We start from the raw sequence: 5,012 nt of genomic DNA on the forward strand, positions 1-5,012 counted from the left end.
CCAACAATGAGACAAAACGAAATTTCAATAACCCCGAGCACAGGAAAGCCAAGAAGCGCTTATCATAATCATTACAGTAGTAGTGTAAAACAAAGTAGCAACCCGCTGTCTGTCTGTACCGTTGTTTTTCTCTGTAAAACAACGGATTTTGTTGCGGGTTTTTATAATAGATAGAGTAATTTAAGAGGAAAGTTTAGGTGTGTAATTTATTATGGCTTTTCCCAAACGAAACCGCGACGAGCCGCTAGTAAATTATATAATAAACTGGAAAGTTCCAGCATGCGGGCAAACAACTTCAGTTTATTTAATATTAAAATAGTAGGTATATAAAACTATCAGTCGGGGCAGTATTTTATAATCTGTCTGCATCAGATAGTTACCGGCGCGAAATAAACGTGACGTAAAAACGTCATGTCTCAATAGGAAATGAGCTCGCCCATCGGCTTCCTTCTGCGGAGAAATCATAAATAAAAGAAATTTTATCTATGGGAGAAATCCATATTGTTTTTTTTTTACTTTATAAAATTGTACGTATGGTCTTGGTACGAATGCTATTTCATCCACGTAAAACTTGCTGGACGGATTTTTATGTTCCAACACGACCTGCTGCTTTATCTAAATACCTACTACTATCGAAGCCCTACTTATCTACTTCATACCAATTATGCGGCACGGCGGCGGTATGGTAGGTTGGTTGTAAAAGTCATGTAAGATACCTTTAGATTATATTCTCAAAAAGTATATTTATTTTTCAATAATCATGAGAAGCTCTCTCCATATTATCGTGTCTTGATTAAGTTAAGTATTATTATTGACAAGCACAAAAAGATTGCGATTATACATTCAAATCTATGAAAAAGTAAAAATAAGTACTTATTGGGATTAGCTGCGTTCTAATCATTTCCACAGCTATTCCGATTCGGGGCACGGTTTTCTCGATTCAAATCCGTTGAAAACTCTCCAGTTAATTGCGGTATTAACTAAATATATTGCAGATTACAGAATAATATCGCCATTCCGATAATGCGCCACTCGATATGCTAATCGATCGATTTGGTTAATTTATCGCGGTAATCGTTGGATTAAAATAATTAGACGAAGTTTTCTTTAGAAATATAGTAGAAACTGAATTTTGAACTGACCTAAATCATTTCTTATAGAAAAATTCCTTTTCTACTATATTGTATAGAATGGGTTAGAATCTAAATGATCTAAGGTTAACATTAAAATGGTGTTCGTTCAAGGGAGTAGGTATGGGATATAATGAACGAAGAACTCAGAGTTCGTCTCATAGAAGGGGCAAGCCCGAAAAGTGCTAGAACAGAAAGTAGGATAGCCGTCCCTGTGCACAATTATCAGAGCATTGTGCCGTGTGTCATTGCATTGAGCATTGATACACTTGATGGGTCGTTCGGTTGGTGGAAATTATTGAACGCCTTTTTAAAACAAAATAAGATAGCATACGAAGGTTGAACGGGTCGATTTGGAACAGCGCGGGAAAGAACTGAATGTCATAAACTGAAAGTCCTATGTCTATCCTATTTTTTCTCCTATTTTAGGAGGAGTCTGACTTTACAGAACGATGAATGTACGAATTCCATGATGTTAATTCCTAATATTATTACCTAATCCCAAGTATATATAAATATTAAATAAATAATAAATCCCAAGTATAGCCATATATTTATGCTAACTAGACCGGTACGAGACCATTACATCGATATCATCGTTAAGATTATAAAGTTTAAGGTAATTAATATACAAAATCTGCTATATCGGGGCACGTTTAATTAACTGCGTTTGTCCGGCTAGTCGCGACGTCTTGCAGGCAATTAGCCGAACTTTACCCATTTGCATGTTATGGGGGAAGTTTCACGAAGCGGCAACCCCGGCCTCTCAAGAATTCTAAATTTGAATTGAAATGCTTTTTTAATTTCGCTCTGTCGTCTGATACTTTTATTAAGTTTTGAGACTGGCTGTCTGAATTGTTCTTTAAACTTTTAATAAAAAATATTTTACATTAGATTACAGGGATCTATTTAACTTGTTTATTTCGTCTGTTGTGTACCCGGGAACCGGTGTGTCTATATAAAAATAAGAAAGTTTTCAACAATATTTCACATATAAAAAATATTTGTCCCATTCGAAAATGTTTTTTTACCAACCTTAATCATTTTACCATGTTAAGATTTGTATTACCTACTGTATAGTGGGTATGGATAGTGAAACTAAAATTAACGATTAAGCCGAATTGCCAACTTTGGATGCCTCTACTTAAGACTTGAGTTAAATATCCTACTTGTAAACTAAAATAGGTAGTCTTGGGAGATCAAAGAGCTATTTGAAACAACACCGTGCATTTCAATTGATATAAGTTCAGTATATATAAGTTCGGCAATATTGCGCTCATTGCGCTGCAAGTACCTACGAGTTGCGGGATTATTATTTTTTAATTTATGGCAACACCGCATAGTTCACAGAATGAGCATGAGTTCCGAATGCTTTTTTAAAGTTGACTTCTTTTAGCGAATACTTTAATAAGTATTGTAGCGATTGAGATCGATATGATGGCGCAACACCTGTTTGAAAATATATAAAACAGACTTGTTGAAGAACTTCGGCAAGCAAAGAAGAAAAAGTAGGCTGTGACGCCTGTGACGAATAATGCGAAGCGCCTTCTTTACCTTGTCACATTTATTTCCTGACATATACAGGAGCCACGCCAATTGTTGTCAACCCAAATGAAAATCCACTTACAAATTACAAATACATTACAATTTTTTTTATATTCTCTCTATACTTAAATTCCAGAATTTAGATTGGGTTACAAAATTATTTAATAATTACTCAAGGGGCACAGAACAAATCATTACATAATATTGTCTTATGGCCAATGGCAACTGGCATGCTATAAAAATAAACTAACTATAAAGAAAACAAAACAAGTAGGTAGCAAAAATTTGTAGTGATTGCTAAAATTTATTTGTAAGAAAATACTGTAAAAATAATATATCACTTATTGATTACAAAATCACTTTTATTGTCTCCAGTGTCACTTTTATTAATCCTTCTGATTATAATATTTGTCATGGACTGACTCATACTAACACATCAGTTTTCTGGAATTGCTCTTTGGATACTATTAATACACTTTTTTTATCTCTTAATAACATAGATGTGTTGCTGCTGAAAATCTGAAGAAATATCATGCAATACTGCTGACACAATCTCAGCTGCAACTACATCAGACATACCATAGCGGTTGCATGTTTTTGCTACTGTAGGCAATCGTTTCACTGATTTTGTTTTCTTATTTCTGTGTAAAATGGAAGGTGGGTTTAGCTTTCTAGATGATCTACTGCCTTCACAGTCACTTGGATATGACAATAAATCTTGTGTTTTTACATTTTATAAATTTCTTTTTCGTCGTAAATGTTTGAAGCTTGCTTTGAGTTTACTGGTAAATTTTCTGTAACAAAACTGTCTACACCAACAAAAAAAAAGTTTTTAACCTGTCTTTGCTCCAACAAAAACTTCTGCTTTTCTATTGGTACCCTTATTTCTATTGGACAACTGCAAACTTCAATTTCTTTACATTTACACTAACAAATGTCAAACAATGCTTTAACTCTTCTGTACAAAAAGGTTTTTGCGTTCATAAGTCAGTCTTTTCAGTGTTTTCATAAGTTTCAGACATTTTAAATGGTAAAATTTCACCAACTGAAAGATTATTTGGTGAGAAACTATAGGCAGAGATGATTTCCTCCAATTTCTTCTACTCTTTGACACACTGGCTTAGCAATATCTAAAAATCACGGCTTCTTTGTTAGTCTTTCTAATAATTCTAAGTTGTATTCTATTCCATCTGTAACACTTCATAACATCTTCGTAGGTCGGTAAAACATTATCGTCTCTAATATCTTCTACAAACCCGAAAATAGGACACTGAAAATCTTCGCTTCTGATTTCCATGACAAACTGTTCCAAATATTTCATATATTAACGGAACTCAAATGCTCACTGCATTTGAGTTCCGTAATATAAAAGCAACGAAGAGGGCCAAGCGCTGGATTATATCAGTGAAATATATATATCTAGTATTACCGATATAAACAATACCTTCTTTAAATATGTTACAAATACAATATATAACAATGAACAACACAACTTTTTTCTTTTAATGTGACAATTCTTGTTTTGCGCTAATTAATTCATTTATAAACACAAGAATCACAACATTGAAAAACAAACACACCAGCTGATGATCAGATCAGCAGATGTCATTATGTCAAAGTCAAAACTTCACAAGTCAAATTTTCACGTCACTGTCGTTTTCTCCCGATTGAAATAAATTCTCGATAACTTCCGAGGGACTTTCACTAAGTTAAACCCAATCATTGGTCATAATTAATCATTGAATTACTATTATTTATAAGGTTTTACCCAAAACTACATAAATTTACATTTATTACCCAAAAAATTATCCATTAAATGTAAAGAACAATGGCAGACCCCCATGTACATAAAAATATTTGAATCTAATCGGTAGCGACTGAGCATGAAAAATATCTGAAAATAATAAATATCAGTTTCTGAGTTGACCTCAAAAATAATTACGGCATGAAAAGACTGAAAAATAAAAAGATATTTTAAATTAAACTTTTGAATTTTTGAGGTTATTTTATTTGTCACTGTCATAATTGACAGCCAGAGAAACCACAAAGTACATTATTTTCTGTTGTGTTTATATTTACCATACCTTATTGACAACATATTTAGTATACATAGGTAATGGCCTAAATCGGGAAATCTATCATGCAGAACCTGGCAGACTTTCATTACATTTCATTAAATAATGTGTTATGTGGCATGTTATTATATCACCTCACCATTACCATGTATTTTTGGGTAAAATCTTTTAAATAATGGTAACCTTAAATAAATGTCAAAGTTGTCAGACGTCAATCAAAATCGAAACTTCAAGTAAGTCAAGTCTACTGTCAATAGTGTCA

At 33.1% G+C, this 5,012-nt stretch overlaps 1 long non-coding RNA gene across 1 annotated transcript; it reads right to left on the reverse strand.

Moving 5' to 3' along the window:
- Positions 1-2,832: 2,832 nt before the first annotated feature.
- On the reverse strand, positions 2,833-4,404 carry LOC128673292 (uncharacterized). Its single transcript, XR_008405063.2, has 2 exons — positions 4,120-4,404; positions 2,833-3,978 (listed from the first exon to the last, which is right to left on the reverse strand). It is a non-coding gene; the product is annotated as an uncharacterized LOC128673292 (long non-coding RNA).
- Between the last annotated feature and the right edge of the window lie 608 nt (positions 4,405-5,012).

The sequence above is a fragment of the Plodia interpunctella genome, chromosome 10 (genome assembly GCF_027563975.2).
Source record: "Plodia interpunctella isolate USDA-ARS_2022_Savannah chromosome 10, ilPloInte3.2, whole genome shotgun sequence".
Taxonomy (NCBI): Eukaryota; Metazoa; Arthropoda; class Insecta; order Lepidoptera; family Pyralidae; genus Plodia; species Plodia interpunctella.